The sequence below is a fragment of the Petaurus breviceps genome, unplaced genomic scaffold (genome assembly GCF_028583685.1).
Source record: "Petaurus breviceps papuanus isolate PSGF00001 unplaced genomic scaffold, PetGlider_PUasm1.0 551, whole genome shotgun sequence".
In the NCBI taxonomy this organism is placed as follows: domain Eukaryota; kingdom Metazoa; phylum Chordata; class Mammalia; order Diprotodontia; family Petauridae; genus Petaurus; species Petaurus breviceps.
The window spans coordinates 16633199-16651696 of NW_027186372.1; the positions used below are offsets into that span (position 1 = coordinate 16633199).

General features: G+C 36.4%; 1 long non-coding RNA gene across 2 annotated transcripts in view; it reads left to right on the plus strand.

The window, feature by feature from the left end:
• The window catches only part of LOC138172687 (uncharacterized), a 122940-nt gene extending 113579 nt beyond the window's left edge, over positions 1 to 9361 (plus strand). For both annotated transcript variants that reach the window (XR_011171218.1, XR_011171221.1), the window contains 2 exons: positions 1387 to 1433; positions 8672 to 9361. This is a non-coding gene — a long non-coding RNA (uncharacterized lncRNA). The remainder of the gene's footprint in view (positions 1 to 1386; positions 1434 to 8671) is intronic.
• Positions 9362 to 18498: the final 9137 nt, after the last annotated feature.

Consider the following 18498-nt stretch of genomic DNA (forward strand, 5'->3'; position numbering starts at 1 on the left):
ATAGATGAAATGTTGTATGAAAGGTCTTCTGACTGATAAAATCACTGGTAATTGAAATATTGACATATAGACAATTTATACAGATGTGATTGAAGTTCAGTTACACAAATGTCACAGCATCTAGAACACAGTAAACATTTAATATATTATTTTTTCATTCATTCATTAATTCATCCATTTATTTAGTTAAGTACTGATTTTATTCAAGGTGCTGGTAGAAAAATAAAGTTTGTATAAGAATTTCTCACTGCTTTCATAACAACAATAAATCACATTTCCAGAATGCTTTAGGGTGTAACAACAATTTTCCCATAAAAACTCTGTGAGGTATATTGCCTTTTTATATTCATTTTACATATAAAGAAATTGAGTCTCTGGTATATTAAGTTGTTAATAGAATAAGAGAGGAAATTCAACTGCAAGTCTCCTAACTCCAGGTCTGATGTGCTTTTTCACTATACAATGCTCCTTCTAAATAGAGCACACAGTCTAATAGGGGAATAAGGAACACAAATAGATAAGTAGAATGCATAACAGTAAATGGTAAATGAATGAGGGAGAGGGAGAACAGTGATGTGCACCAATGAGAAGCAGTGAAGGCTTCATGGAGGAGGTAGTCTCTGAGCTAGATTTATCTAGAATTCCCCAAATGAAAAATGAAGAAGTAGAGAGGACATTCTAGGCACTGGGAACACAATGAACAGAAAAAGGCAGTGTCCAGGAAACAAAGTATTCCAGTTTGTAGCATAGGGTTTCTGGAGGAAAATAATGAGAGATAAGCGTAAAAAAGGTAGAGTTGTTCCAGATCATTGAGGTCCTTGAGTTCCAGATTAAGGAGGTTGAACTCAGTAGAAAAGTCATAGATGATTTTTGTGCAGAAAAGTACTATGACCAAGATCTATGTATAGGAAAACTTTTGTCAGTAGCATGGAGAATGGATTACAAGGAAAGAGAGCAGAAAAAGAAAGGTTAGTAAAGAATCTGTAGTAATAGTTTAAATTGGCAGGTACATTTATACATTTTTTTCAATTGAGAGTATTTCATGAATATCAAATTCTTTACTAAGGGGTTAACTCAAGAATACTAGGAAAATACAATTGTGAATATTGGAGTACTATGAGCAAATAAGAAATATACTACAAACTTAAAATTTTGAGCTCTTTCAGCTGCCATCAATATACTTTTAAAATACTGATATTACAAAAATAAACTGAAAATAATAGACAAATTTATGATCAAATTATGCAAAAATAGCAAAACAAATTTAATCTAGGCCAATGCTATTACTTAATTCTTATCAGAAAAAAATATACCCATATTGAAGAATGTTCAGTTTTGTGGAATGCATTTTTTTTTCTTTGACATTAGTTTCTTTCCTTATTACAGGTAACATACAAATAGTACATGGAACCATTTGCATAGAAGGAGTAAATGTAAGTTATTTTTTCTGTTTACTCATATGTTAGATTAACTTTGTTTATCAACCCATATATTAAAATGTAATCATTTCATTGTCAGGGGCCTAAAGCTAATGTTAATTACAGTTTGAAACTTCGATTATTAATGCATCTTTACCTATTGAAGTGTGAAATAAGCAATAGTAGTTGGAATATACCAATTAAATTAGCTTCTGAGACTGGAATTCATAAGTAGGCACTTGTACATACTGAACTAATGCTGAACGAACCCATGTTCTCAATAACTTTTATTAAACATTAGGCAAAGGAAAGGAGGATCTATATTAGAGAGCTATAATTTTTAAAAATTGGGCACAAATGAAACATGACAAGTATTGCAGATACAAAAACTGAATATCTATGTATTACATTGATAGTAGAGTCTACATCCAAAAATGGATTTAAATCTAGGGATTATGATTATCTAGAACAAGCTTACTTATAACTCTTGGATTCTGTACTCCCCCTCTTGCACTCTTTTATGCAAGCAGTAAAATGAGGTCCTGTCTGGTACAAAATCATATTTATTAAATAATTGTTTTTGTTTATTTACCTCATTATGAAACCCCACACAATAAAAAGTTATTTATGTATATATTTTCCTATTAAAAATGTGCTTGTTCATTTGTATGTTAACTACCCTATTGTATAGGAGCTAAAGAAAGAAAACAGAGAAATTCTAGCTGAATCGTGTGAAATATAAGAATCTGATGCAATACAAAGGAAAATAATAAAATGTCTGTATTGGTAGCAAAGAAAGGAACATTTTGTATTTGGTTTCTATTGGCAACGATAAGTGTGTAAATGACATATTTTCCATGCACTTCATGTCCGATGGATCTATGATCAGATCTCATTGATGTGACTAGTACCTCTAATTGTTTATGTAGATACCAACCCACCAATATCTTGCTAACCTATGCAGCTCTTCTCAATGTCCTCTTACGAATTTTATATAGGATATACATCGGGGACCTTTTCAAATAATTTTTTTTTTAGCTTAATGCACAACAGTGGAGCATGTAGGCATTGTTTATTCTGAACTTTTGTTGTGTCATCATTACACTTTCTTTCCTAGTAACATCTCTCTGATGCTATCCTTTATGGTACTTTTATTGAACAAATATTTGTTGCTAATATGCTTCCAACCATGAGTAGTTTAACCATTATGTGAACTGCAACTTTAATTGTTTGGACACTGTGTTGTGATCAGCATAATATCACCTGGAAAAAAGCATCTAAAAAAGTTACCATCCTTTAGAAGTCTTCCTTCCATTTGGACTATACATTAGATATCCTCTATGACAGTGACAAAAATATTTGTCCAGCCTATATCTCTGTGATCTATGCCTTAGTAAAAGGATATGATAGGCAATTTTCAGGTTCAGTGTGTATGTTATACCCTCCTAAAGCCAAATCCAATGAGATTAAGGTTGACTCATTCCCTTTAACCTCCCTCCTCTTTCCCTCCATTATAATGGTTTTGTCTTGCCTCATTTATGTGAGATATTTTACTCTATTCTATCTCTTTCTTTCTCCTTCTCCCAATATATTACTATCTCACCACTTAATTTTATTTTTTAGATATCACCCTGTGACCTCTGTCTATACATACATATACTCTCTGTCTATACATACATACATACATACATACTTACAAAAGATCAAAACATACAACCAAAAGAAGACAACAAAGTCAAAACTCCTACATCCAAAGACTTCAAGAAAAATATGAATTGGTTGCAGGCCATGGAGGAGCTCAAAAGGGATTTTGAAAATCAAGTAAAAGAAGTAGAGGAAAATTGGGAAAAGAAATGAGAGTGGTGCAAGAAAATAATGAAAAACAAGTCAACAGCTGGCTAAAAGATACCCCACAAAATGCTGCTCCAGCCCCATCTATTCCACACTGTGTTCTGACCCTTTCTGTCAGTTTTCCAGGCTGTCTTGATCTGGAAATGGGATTTAATCTCTCATTTTGTAGGTTTTGTAGCTATAGAATGTATTTAGAGTATTTTTTTTTTACAGAAATTTGGAGAGGTTTTAGGGAGAGCTCAAGCAAGTCCCTGCTTTTACTCTACCATCTTGGCTCTGCCCCCTGCCATCCACAATTATAAAAGGTTCAAGATGAAATATGCTGCCTGAGTCATGATAGAATTGATGATAGAGTATATAACTTGTGCAGGAATGTATATACTTACATCTAACCTATATCCTCATTTATGTGTTTATAAATATGTTTTCTATATTTGCTATATACTAGATGGATCATCTATAGGTAGAGGTGGTAAAATAAGGAGGAAATGAGGATTTAAAATAAAATAAAATTTATTGAAAAATAATAATAGGTCTTTCAAAACATTTTTGTTACATCGTTTAAGAACATTATGTAATTATGAGAGTAATGTTATTGAAAGATAGTCTTGAACATGACATTTGGCACTAATGAATTATTTTTAAAAGAATTATGATCACCAAGATATGGTGAAAGAAGAATTCACTATTTTCTTCATATATCAAAACATCATGTGACTACAAAGATGTGGACTATTGGGGAATTTTATTTGTGAAAACTTGCCTAATCCCTTATCATCAAGGATGTCCTCAATATTTACAAAGAACATTTTAACGAACCTTGTGCAATAATGGAAACCAGTTGCTTAATTTTTTTTTGGGGGGGGCGGTAATAAGAACTAGGATTCTCTGCACCAAACACATGGTATTTTCCACTCTTTCAGATACATTGAGATTAAATTCCTCTCACGCTTTCATGTTTTACCTAGAGCACAGAAATCTGTGTTCTCATTCACCTCCTTTTCCCTCCTTTTCTTTAGTTACATTTCTAATTCTTTGCTTAGCAGGAATTAATTAATTAATTAGATGTTAGAGCTTAAATGTGGTGACTATATGGTCACTAATTTAGAAAAGAAAATGTAGCTTGTAATCCTTTAAGGAGACATGATTCCTTATTTGTTGTGAGACTTTTGGGAGAGAAAAATGAAAGTCAAGAAAGAGAAAGAGCTGGGGCAGCAAAGGAAAGGAGCTTCAGTCTTTGAATGATAAACAAAGGGTAATAGCAGTATATCCATGTTGACAGGAGTTAGCCTCAGTGTTCTTTTTTTAGTGCTGTTTAAAGTGTTTTGGACATATGAATGGAAATTTTCCATATACACAAGAGAACACAAAAGTACTGTTTATGAAACTGAGTCTCTTTCCTAGCATTTACGTTTTTCCCAAGTACATAATATATTTCACATGTTTTTTTTTTTACTGTTCTACTGGTATAAGCTTCCTTCTAAACATTTTTGTGTTGTCGTCTGTGAATTTAATTTTTTAATAACCCTCAATTTTTTAAAAGTATTATTGCTAAAACCCTTCTCCCTCCAAATCACAACACCCAGGATCAGGGAGAGGTATCAAGTAAGCTTTATTCTTAATTGAATTGGAAAAAGTCTCTCTGTCTCTGTCTCTTTGTATTGGTGTGTCTCTCTCTCTCTCTCTCTCTCTCTCTCTCACACACACACACACACACACACACACACACACACACACACATCTTCCAAAGTGATTTTCCTAAAGTGCATGTCCAACTATGTTACCCTTCAACTCAGTAAACTCTAGTGATTCCCAATGACCTCTAGGATCACATATAATAGTTTCTATTTGGCATTCAAATTCCTTCATAACCTAGTTTCCCTTTATCATTTTATTCTTCATAAAACTTACATGCATTCCCAGCCCTCAAGCCCCACCTTTCCATATATTCTATGATCAAATGACATTGGCCTCCTTGGTATAGCTCAGAAAAAACACTCCATCCCTCAGCTGTTTGCATTTTCACTAGCTGTGGCCCATTTTTTAAATGTTCTCTTTCCTTATAACTGCCTCCTGACTTCCCTCAAGTCTCAGTAAAAATTCTACCTTCTAGAGGAAGTCTTTTCTAAACCTTCTTAATTCTAGTGTCTTCCCTTTGTTGATTATTTCCTATTTATCTTGTATGCAGTTTATCTGTATGTAGTTGTTTGCCTATCATCTCTGCCATTAGATTGTGAACTTCTGAAGGGAAGAAACTGTTTTTTGCCTTTATTTATATCTCCAGTACTTAGTGCAATGCCTGGCACATAGTAGGTGCATCATAAATTCCTAAAGACTGATATATACGTATTTTTGCATTCAATGAATCTACTACTAGGTCATCTGTTTTCCTTATTTAACTCTCTTAACAGTACCCCACTTTCATTTTTATTTATTTGTTTTCTTTTTACATCATACACATTTGCAGTTTACTCTCACTTAACAAGAGGTCTCTTCTGACAAAGCAAAACAGTTAAGTAAAATTAATAATACAATGACCTCATCATGTAACAGTTTATGTGTGTGTGTGTGTGTGTAGTATGTACCTTCTCTTTATTAAAAAATTCCATATTATACCTTCAAACTCCTTTTTGTTGTTGTTTAGTTGTTTCAGTCATGTCTAACTCTTTCTGATTGCATTTGGAGTTTTCTTGGCAAAGATACTGGAGTGGTTTGCCATTTTCTTCTCCAGATCATTTTACAGATGAGGAAACTGAAGCAAACAATGTTAAGGGATTTTCCAAGTGTCCCACAGCTTGTAAGTGGGAGAGGCCAGATTTGAACTCAGGAAAATGAGTCTTCCTGACTTCCTCAGTCTATATAATGTGCCACCTAGCTGCCCCTTGAAACTCATTATTCCACTGGAAAAATAAAGAAATAAAATTCTTTTAACAGTAAGCAAAACAAATTCTACCAATAGTTCAAATACATATATCTTTCTACACCTTAAATCCATCACCTCTCCATAATGGATAGTATGTTCCAGCTTTGGTCTTGTGCAATCATGGATAATACTGACTTGACCATAGTTCTTACAGCTTTCAAATGTTTTTATAATACTGTCAATGCGTGAATTATTCTGCTGGTGCTTTTCCTTTCATTAATCATTAGTATATAAAAGTTTTCAGAATTGTTTATATTTAAAATATTGATGTTAGAGCGATTTTTGTATATTCACTTAGTTTTCATTTTTTAGACACCACAAAATTACACACACACAAATATACCATACACACATATATGCATGTATATATATATATATATATGTAATATTTTAATTTTCTTTGATTTAATTTTGGGTATAGGCCTTACATTAATATATCTGGGCTGAAGGGCATGCACTGCTTAGACATATGAGTGGAATTCTTTGATGAGAAAATTCTCCAAATGAGTGGATATTTCATCTCACTCACTGAATGCAGAGTTTCCTTTACTCTTAAGTATTTTTTTCCCAAAGAAATTCACGTGGCTTGCTGCATTACTGTTTTACTGTTTGTTTTGATAAAAGTTTCCTCAGTATCAGAGATTGTATTTTGAGTAATGTGTGTATAGAAAGCAGAGTCAAGATGGTGGAGCAAAGGGTCATGAATTTCAAACTCTTCCCCAGACCTCTCCTACAATATGACCACAAAATTCAAAATTGAATTATGAACAGAAAAGGAAAAAAAGAGTCACAGAGAAATTTTCTGTATCCCAGGGCAGCTTTGGAAAACAGAAAGATAAGTGTGCAGATACAGGTATGAGTGTTTGGCAAAAGTACAGTGGAAGCTGCATTAGTTGTGGCCCTGGAGGCAGCAACTGCAATAGCAACAAAGGAAACAGTTGCCCCCAATGCACAGGAATGGTAAAGGTGCTGAGCACCTGGTCAGAAATAGATTGCAGAGGATCCTTGTGCTAGCATGTAATGCCATGCACAAGCAGCTTTCCAGAGGACTGCTTCTGTGAACAGCTTTTCAAGGTTCTGATTATACCATATAGTGAATACTTCATTTGTTCCATAACAAATCAGAGCAAAACATTCACAGTAAATCAAGGTACAGCATTCACAATGTCACAACTTATCCCAGAAAATGGCCACATAGTTTTAACCACAGTGGTCACAAAGTTTTGAACAAAAAACAATCATTTAGTAACTCAATTATTCGACCATCTCAATCATTCAATCATCCTTAAGGAGATATGCCTCTTTAAGGGACATAAAGTATAATCATCAAAATTCTCCACTCATGGGGCACACTGAGTTACAAATCAATTACTATTTTGTCATCATTCACTATTCAATCATCAGAAAATACACAAGCCTTCCACCCTAGGTCACTAGCAAATTACAATTTCTCAGTCAGTATGCAGTATCCAAGTAAAGTCTCCTTTCAGATTGACTTAGGATGGTCTCTCAGATTCCCTGGATTACCTTCCATGGTCCCAGATCCTACCTGGATTCACCAAACTGTCACATGGGTTCAAAGGCAGACAGCTCCCAGGACCTTGTCCAGCTCTCCATGCAGTCTCTGTTCCACACTAAAGCTCACAGCTTCCAGTCCACCTCAAATCCTTCACAGTCTCTGTTCCTGGGAAGTCAAGGCTTAACAAAGCCACCAACAGGTTCATTAAAAGTACCAGCATCACAGTCATGCTTCCTTAGTCTTCAGTAGCTCTGGCTGGCCCTCAGAAATCCTTAATAGCCTCAGGAGCTCTGGCTGGCCCTCAGCTCTGACTGGCTCTCAGAAATGCTCAGCAGCTCTAGCTGGCCCTCACACTAAGCAGAAGTTTCAGCTGGTTACCAGAATCAAAATCACTTCATCCAGGTTCTCCAAATCAAAATCATTCTCTCCAGCCTAGGGGGGGAATTTCCTCTTCAGCCTCCCTGGCAGCAGCAGCTTCTGCCTCCACGAAGCCTGCTCCAATAAGGTCTGTCTGACCCAGCAGAAACTTCTCCTTATATACACACAGCATTAAGCTTCCTGTTTCAGCCAACCCCTTCCTGTTATGTCAGCAACTGGGATTCATACCTCCTGTTTCTTTAAGAGAGGCTTGATTAATTGCTAAGTTCTACCTGTTACCTTTGCCAATACAAAGGGATCTTCAAATTCAAATTAAATTATCATTACATAGCACTAGGAAAAGAATTAGGAGACAGTTGACAGTCTGGAAGCTTATTATCCAATGCTGGGTTGAAATTCTGGGGTGGATAGGAGTGATTGTGATCACAAGGGAGTAGAGAACCTAGTAAGAACCAGATTGCAGACCAGGAAGGCAGTGATCAGACTTCTCCCAAGTTCATACCACCTTGAAAGAAATGAAAACCTATAGGCTCCCAGATTGAGTTATAGAACCTTATGTCAGCCATCTTTCTCCTCCCCCAGGTAAACAGAACTTCACACTAACTAATGACTTTGAACTTATGAAGTCCAAAGGAAAAAAAAAAAAAACAAACTTGAGAAAATGACTGAGCAACAACAAAAAGAATCTGATCATAAAATAGTTTCTATGGTGGCTGGGAAGCTCAAGACATATGCTCAGAAAACAGATGCTGACTTGAAAATATTTAGAAGAACAGTCTCATAGAGTAGATTGAAAACAAGACCAATAAGAACTCTTAGGAGAGCTAAAGAACTTTTTTTAAAGAGCAAACAATTATTTTAAAAATCAAGTGAGAGTGGAAGAAAAATAATAAGAATAAAAAAATATACAAGAAAAAATATAAAAAGAGAATTAAAAGCTTCATAAAAAGGCAGAAAATATTGAAGAAAATAACTCAAAAATCAAAATTGGTTGGATAGAAACTAATGGCTACATAAGACATCAGGAAATAAAAAATGAAGACAAAAGACTTAGAAAATAGACAAAAATGTGTAATATATCAAAGGAAAATAACAAATGACCTGGAAAAAAACTGAGGAAAGATCACTTAAAAATTGACTACCTGAAAGTGCAGATAAAGAAGAGTTTCAACATTATATTTCATGAAATGATAAAAGAAAATGTCCCAGATACATTACAAATAGAAGTCAAAGTAGATAGTAAAATAATCTACTCATCAATTCCAGAAAGAAACCACACAGTGAAAACTCCCAGGAATATTATAACCTTAATTCAGAGCTCCCAAATAAGGTGGGAAAAGATATTTAAAGAAATTATAAGTAGGGCAGCTAGGTGATACAGTGTCCTGGTCCAGTACAAAGCACTGGTCCTGGAGTCAGGAGGACCTGAGTTCAAATTTGGCCTCAGACACTTGACACAACTATCTGTGTGAACTTTGGCAAGTCACTTAACACCAATTGCCTTGTGTTCCCCCTCCAAAAAAAGAAGAAACTATAAATAAGTTATTCAAATAACATGGAACTTCAATCAGTATTGAACATGATGTAGCAGTTATCAATATAAAGGAACAGAGGGGTTGGAGTGTGATATTCAGAAGGTAAAGGAGCTAGGATTACAGGTAAGAATAATCTAGCCAGTAAAACAGTATAATCTTAGAGGGGGGAAATAGGAATATTTAATGAAATAAAAGATTTTCCTGAATTTCTGATGAAAAGACCAGAGCTGAATAGAAAATTTGATATTCAAACATGAGATTAAAGAGAAGCCAAAAAGGTAAAAAATGATTGAGAAATCATAAAGGATTTGACACAAACAAAAAGTTGAGAAAAGAAATTTCATCTTAGCTAAGAGAGAAGAATGAGGTGAAGGGGCAAAAAGAGAAGATGCGACTGAGAGAAAGGAGGTGGTCTGACAAGAGGAAAAGTGGATTAATGTGTCAATGGTCAGAAGCAAAGCAGACTTAAGGAGGGAACAGGTTGAAAAAGAGAAGAATAAATAAAGAAGAATAAAATCGAGAAAAATATACAGTTATGATTTATAACTGTGAAATGCAAGTAGGATGAATTCATTTATAAAAAAGAAAGAGGATAGCAGAATGGATTAGAAACTAGATTCCAGGGGGGCAGAACCAAGATGGCGGCATAGAAGCAGGAAAACTCCCTGCACTCCCCCCATAACAACCTCAAATACCTATAAAATGATTCTAAACAAACTTTAGAGCTACAGAACCCACAAAGTGACAGAGAGAAACAAACCTCCTGCTGAAGGCAGCCTGGAAGGTGGACAGAAAGGATCTATTACAGTTTGCTGGGAGCAGAGCCCAGCCCTGCATGAGCCCACGGTTTTAGCCTCAGGGTGCCCCAATCAACCACCACTGGAGCGAATTCAGGAAAGTAGATCACCAGCAGCTGTGGTGGTTTTCAGAATTATTAACCCATAAATGCTAAAGACAAAGTGAGAGTTCAGTGTGGACTTTGGAAACAGGGAGTCTGAGAGTGTGGTTTCTGCTTCAGAGCTCCTGGACTGCACATTGTAGGAGGACCAAGCGACCAGTCTGAGAGTAATCACTCTTGCTTTTACCTGCTTGGATCTGGATCACTGCCTACGGTGGAGGTCCTGGGGTGCATGACCAGGTGCCAGAGCCAGTGGAGGCTTCAGAGAAGGTAGCCAACTAAGATATCTGGCAGCTAAGAAAACCCCAGCAATTTAGGAAAAGCTCTCCTTTCTGGAAGCAGAGTTCTACTGTGGCAAAAAGCTCAAAAGTCAAGTAATTGAGTGGCAACATGAGCAAGCAAAGGAAGCAAAGCAACCACACCAAGCAAACCTTAGATTCCTTTTGTGGGAACAAAAAGGATCAAAACATGGAACAGGAGGCAGACAACTAAATCAGAACTCTTGTACCAAAAGCTTCCAAGAAAAATATGAATTGGTTACAAGCCAAAGAGGAGCTTAAGAAGGGTTTTGAAAGCCAAATAAGAGAAGTGGAGGAAAAATTGGAAAGAGAAATGAGAATGATGCAATAAAATCATGAAAAAAGAGTCAACAACATGACTGAAGAAAATAACACCTTAAAAAATAGACTAACTCAGATGGCAAAAGAGGCTCAAAAGCCAATGAGGAGAAGAATGCCTTAAAAAGCCAAATTTTCCAGATGAAAAAGAATCCAAAAGCTCACTGAAGAGAATCATTCCTTCAGACATAGATTGGAGCAGGGGGCAGAGTAAATATTGCAGAGTAGAAGCATGTCTCCCCGCAGCTCCCAGCTTCCCCCTTCCCCAATTCATGTAAAAGGAGATTCTAAATAAACTTTGGAGCTACAGAACTCACAAAGTGACATAGAGAAGCTAACCTCCCCCTGAGGACAGCCCGGCAGGCTGGCAGGAATCATCCAGTGCAGTGCTCTGGGAACTGAGCCCAGCACCATACATAAGGCTTTAGCCCCAGGTGGGCCTGACCAGGCACTGGCTGGAGGGAATACAGATCAGCAGCAGCTTGTGGTCATTTCCAGACTTATCAACACATAGATGTGCAGGTCAAAGTGAGAGGTCAGTGCAGTATGGATTTTGGGACCCAGTAGTTGGGAGTGCCTCGATTTTTGCCCCCAGGGTGAGAAGCTGCTGAGGGCTGTGCTGCAGCCTGTGCTGCCACTTGGCAGCTTCAGGTCCTGGCCTGCAGAGTGTAGGGGGACCAAGTTGACCAGTCTGAGGGGTAATCGCTCTTGCTTTAACATGCTTGGATCTGGATTGAAGTCTACGGTGCAGGTCCTGGGGTGTGTGTCCAGCTTGCCAGAGTGTGTGGAGGCTTCATCAAGGGCTCCCAACTAATACCTCCAGCAGCTGAGAAAACCCCAGCATTTGGGAAGGATGCAACTGTGTCTGGTCACAGGATCCTACTGTGGCAAAAAGCCGAAAAGTCAAGTAATTGAGTGGCATCATGCCCAGGCAAAGGAAACAAAGCAAACAGAAGAACCCAACATTAGACTCCTATTTGGGGACAAAAAGGAGCAAAGCATGGAAAAGGAGGAAGACAGTGAAGTCAAAATTCCTACACCAAAAACATCAAAGGAAAATACGAGCTGGTTATAGGACAAAGAGGACCTTAAGAAGCAGATAAGAGAAGTGGAGGAAAAATTGGGAAGAGAAATGAGAACAATGCAAGAAAATTATGAAATGAGAGTCAACGGCCTGAGTGAGGAAAATAACACCTTAAAAAACAGACTAATTCATATGGCAAAAGAGACTCAAAAAGGCAATAAGGAGAAGAATGACTTAAAAAGCCAAATTTTCCAGATGGAAAAAGAATCTCAAAAGCTCAATAAGGAGAACAATTGCTTCAGAATTATATTGGAGCAAATGGAAGCTAATGGCTTTATGAGAAATCAAGATGCTATTAAATAGATCCAAACAAATGAAAGAATAGAAGGCAATGTGAAATATCTCATGGGAAAAACCACTTACCTGGAAAATAGGTCCAGGAGAGATAATTTAAAAATTATTGGACTACCTGAAAGCCATGATCAAAGAAAGAACTTAGAAATTATCCTCCAAAAAATTCTCAAGGAAACTGCCCTGATGTTTTAGAACCAGAGGGCAAAATTGAGGTTGAAAGGATCCACCGATCACCTCCTGAAAAAGATCCCGGCAAAAAACCTCCTAAAAACATTATAGCCAGGTTCTGGATTTCCCAGATCAAGGAGAGAATATTACAGGCAGCCAGAAAGAAACAATTTGAATATTGTGGAAACACAATCAAGATAACCCAGAATCTGGCAGCTTCTACACTGAGGGATTGAAAGCCTTGGAATATGATATTCTGGAGAGCAAAGGAGCTGGAATTAAAACCAAGAATAACTTACCCAGCAAAACAGAGTATCATGTTTCAGGGAAAAATATGGTCATTCAGTGGAATAGAGGACTTTCAAGCATACTTGATGATAAAACAAGAGTTGAATAGAAAATTGGACATTCAGATACAAGAAGCAAGGGAAGCACGAGAATTTAAACAGGAAAAAGAAACCATAAGGCACTTTTCAAATTTGAACTATTAACAATCCTACATGGAAAAATGATCATTGTAACTGATGAAACTTTTCTCAGTATGAAAATAGTTGAAAGGAATATATACATATATCTATATTTATATTTGTATATCAGAGGGTATAAGGGCGTATGAATACATAAGTGAATGTGTGTATATATGTTTACAGGTAGATATAGATAGAGGGCACAGGACCAATTTGATAGAAAGGGATGATACTTAAAAGGTGAAATTAAGAGGTGAGAGGGAATATAAGGAAAGGAGATGGGGAGAAACAGATTGGGTAAACTATCTCATAGAGAAGAGGCAAGGGAAAATGGTTACAATAGAGGGGAAGAATAGGAAGGCAAAAGGGAATGGCTCAAACTTATTCTCATTGAATTTGGCTTGAGGAGGGAATGAAATACACAATAAATAGGGTATCTCACCCTACAGGAGAGTAGGGGGGAAGGGGATGAGAGAGGATATGATGGAAGGTAGGGCAGGCTGGCGGGGAGGGAAGTTGGAAGCACCCACTTTTGAAAAGAGACGAGATCAAAGTAGAGAATAGAACTAGTGGGATGTTGTAAGGGTTATGGGATTTAAAGATCTTCCATGCCCCATTGGACTTGCTGACATAGCAGGAAGGGGCGGAGCAAGAGCAAGAGGAAGCCAAGCTGGAGTTCCTGTGGTGGCTGGCGGTGGCGGCAACGGCGGTGGCAGTAGCAGAGGCAGCGGCAGCGGCAGGGCGAAGCCCTTTTTGAGATAGCCAGAATTTCTGCTAAGGACTCCTGCTGAGGACTGCCAGGGGCCGGAGCTGCTGGGAGAGCACTTCCCGGACGCTGGGTGGTTGCTGTGAGTGGGGAGAGGAGGACCTTTGCCTGAGGTAGCCTGTTCTGTTTTAAAGGCTTGAAAACGTGGGTGCTTTCTACTTTATCTACCCGTGCCAATGTCATAACTACTCTGATGGCTTTCACTTTCTGGTTTTGGGACTCAGTCTTTTGGTATCTTAATAAATTTTCCAGCTTATTCCCCCATATGGCAAGCATGATGTATTTTGTGATGGATAATTATATCAGCATATTTGTAATCTCCATAGGCATTGTGAATATGGCATTGCTGATACTGATGTGGGATAGCAGGGAGGGAAATATAGTCAGTCTTTTAAAATATATCAACTATGTTAATGTTTCACCTAAGCTACACATGTCCAAGCTATACTGAACTGCTTATCTTTCCAGTAAGGGCAGGTGACAAGGGTGGAAAGGAATGAATCTGTAATTCAAAGTTTTAATATCCAATGTTTAAATATATATATAAAATTTTACGTATATGTATTATTAATAACATTATTTTACATGTAATTGGGAAATAAGATATACAGGCACTGGGGCCTGGAGATCCACCATGCCCTACTGGAAAAGTCAAAGGGGTTATGACAGAGAATATGGGAGGGAGCAGAATGGAAGAGAGATATACTGTGGGTCTGCTGTGTTGGGGTGGTGGGTGGGGGAAAGACAGGGGAAAATGTGTAGCTCAAAATCTGGTGGAAGTGAATGATGTAAATCAGAAGTTAATAAAACATTTGAAAAATGAAAAAAACTAATTACATTGGAGCAAATTGTAGCTAGTCATTTTATGAGAAAGCAAGATATTATTAAACAGATTCACACTAATGGAAAAATAGAAGGCAATGTGAAATATCTCATTTGAGATTACCACTGTCCTGGGAAATAGATACAGGAGAGATAATTTTAAAAGTATTTACCTGAAAGCCATAATCAAAAAAAGAACCTAGAAACATCCTTCAAAAGATTCTCAAGGAAAATGGTCCCATTATTTTGGAACCAAGGGCAAAATAGAGGTTGAAAGAATCCACCTATTAAATCTTGAAAATAGATCCCCAAAACAAAACTCCTAGGAATATTATAGCTGGGTTCCTGATTTCCCAGCTCAAAGAGAAAATATTACAAGCAGCCAAGAAGAAACAATTTGAGTACTGTGTAAACACAATCAGGACAACACAGTATCTGGCAGGTCTACATTGAGGTATCAGATGTCTTGGAATATGATATTCTAGAGGTCAAAGAAGCTGGGATTATAACCAAGAATAACCTACCCAGCAAAACTGAGTATCATGTTTCAGTGGAATTTATGGTTATTCAATGAAATAGAGGACTTTCAAGCATTCTTGATAAAAAAAAACACAGTTGAATAGAAAATTTGACATTCAGATACAAGAAGCAAGAGAAGCATGAGAAGGTAAACAGGAAAGAGAGATCATAAGGAACTTATCAAATCGAACTATTTACATTTCTACATGGAGAAACAATAATTGTACCTTATGAAACTTTTTGCAGTATGAGAATACTTGAAGGGAATATAAATGTGTGTACACACACACACACACATACATATATGGGCACAGGACCAATTGAATCGGAAGGGATGATACTTAAAAGATGAATTTGAGAGGTGAGAGAGGAATATAATGAGAGGAGAAGGGGAAAGACAGAGTGGGGTAAATTATCTCATATAGAAGTGGCAAGGGAAAACTGTTACAATGGAGGGGAAGAACAGGAAGGCAAAAGGGAATGGGTCAACCTTACTCTTATCGAATCTGGCTTAGGGAGGGAATTACACACACACTAAAGAGTGTATCTCACCCTACAGGAGAGTAGGGGTGAAGTGGATGAGAGGGGGGATGATGGAGGGGAGTGCAGATTGGGGGGAGGAATTTAGAAGAACTCTTTTTTGTAAAGGGACAGGGTCAAAGGAGAGAATAGAAAAAGTGGGATGTGAGATAGGATGGAGGGAAATATAGTCAGCCTTTCACAATATAGCCACCATGGCAATGTTTTGTGTAGCTACACATGTGCAACCTATATTGAATTGCATATCTTCCAAGTACGGGTGGATAATGAGGGAGGAAGGGAAATAATTTGGATTTCAAAGTTTTAAAATCAAATGTTAAAAAAATTATTATTATTTTTACATGCAACTGGGAAATAAGTTATACATGCACTGGGGTATAGAGATCAATCTTTCCCTACTGGAGACTTGGACTGGGGATGGGGGAGGATATAGGAGAGAGCAGATTGGGGGAGGGGATATACAGTGAGATCACTGTTTAGGGGTGGTCTGTAAGGGTATGAAGGGGAGAAAATTTTTAACTCAAAATCTTGTGGAAATGAATGATGTAAACTAAAAATAAGCATAAAATTTAATTTAATTTTAAAAATAAAATACCATTTCCTATAAAAAAAGAAACCAGATTCCAAAATATATTATTTTAAATAGCAGTCATTATCTCAGCCAAAACACAAGCAAAAAATAGACCTAATTAAAGGAGATATATAGGGTAACTATACTTTGCTGAAAGATATCATAGACATAATGCCAATACTAAAATTTCTACATATCAAATGACATAGAGTCCAAATTCTTAAAGGAAAAATAAATCAATTACACAAGGAAATAGACAAGAAATGTACAATGGTGTCATCTCAATTCATCTCTCTTAGACCCATATAAATCTTACCATAAAATAAACAAGAAATAATTTTAGGAAATGAATAGAATTTTAGAAACGTTAGATATGGAAGACCACTGAAGAATACTGAATGGGAATAGAATTGAGTGTATCTTTTTCTCAATCTACATGGCACCTTCACAAACATTGATAATTTTTTAAGGGATAAAAAATTCACAAATTCAGAAAAACAGAAATATTAAATGAATCCTTTTCAGACCATAATCCAATAAAACTCCATTCAATAAACTGAGTTAGAAACAGATTAAAATTAATTTGAAACTAAGTAATTTAATTCTAAAGAATATGTATGACAAACAAAAAATTATAGAAACAACCAATAATTTAATTAAACATTATAATAAAAACAAGATAGGATATCAAAATTTGTAAGATGCAGTCAAAACAGTACTGAGGGAGAAATGTAGTTATACATTATAATTTAAACACATACATTAATAAATAGAGAAAAAGAAGGTTAATGAATTGGGCATGCAGCTAACTGACCTAGAAAAATAATAAAATAAAATTCACCAAACACCAAAATAAGAATCCCAATAACCAAAGAGACATTAAGAAAGTTGAGAGTAAACAAAAAAAATTGGATAAATAAAATTAGAAGATTGTGTATGTGTGTCCATGCACATGTATGCACTCTCATGTGTGTGTGTGTGTGATGTGTGTTTAATGAGAAGGGAAGGACAAGATTAAGTTAACTCTTCTCTCAACTGCTACAGTGTCCAGGGAAGGATTTTTTTTTCTTTTTCCTAACTCCCTACCTCCCAAAAGGAATCATATCTCTACACTTCAAATATCTGATATGTAATAGAAGTAAATTGAAGCCCAATATATCTCTTTGAAGATAGTTATAGTTCCATGATGCCCATGGAGGTGTATCTCTAGACTCCCTGACAGATAGAGTGGGACATGCCAGATCTATTACTATACACATGCAACACACAGGCTGTCAGGTGTTAGGATATACCACATGGAACATATGTTAAATATAGAAAAGGTGGTTGATCTTTTCTAATTTTAACTTGTTTTTTGTCTTCCTGCAAAATTTTCTCCTTAAATTCCCTAAGAATATTTGTCTCAGAAGGGTCTATGTTTCTTTCTCAATACATATGTATATGTGAATTTTCCTCCTCCATTTTCCTTCCATGTTTTTCTGCTTTTCATCATATTATTTAGCAATATTGCTTAACACCTTCTACCATTCTTCTCTGTAAGATTTTAAAAATAAGTTTATATTTTAAGTCAGGTTGTAGACAGCTGCTTCTAGAAATCGACATCCTAATGCTTTAAGATGGCATGGTGGTGAACCTAAGTTCTCAAATGCATTGGCAGTGTAGTGTAAACTCTGAGTTGTTCTATAATGTTAGAATAATTTTTATACATTATGCCCCAAAACAATTATGTCTTCATCTGGGTGGCACAGTGGATAGATTGCTGGGTCTGGAGTATAAACAAAACCAAAACAACCAAATCTGGCCTCAGGCACTTAATAGTTGCAGCATGCTGGATAAGTCACTTTATTTCTGTATACATCAGTTTATTCAATGGTAAAATGGGAATAATAATAATAATAATAATACTTATCACTCAGGATTGTTGTAGGTTTAAATGATATGTTATATAGTGCTTATAGAGACTGGCATATGCCAAACACTTAATAAACACCTGTTTCCTTCCTTCCTATCATCTAGCTAAGTATGGAGAGGCTCATCACCAGTATGTCATCTACACTGTAATGCTTTCTTTGGTCAAAGATACCCATGTAACAAAGAAAAATACAAAAGAATTATCATTTCAGTGTGG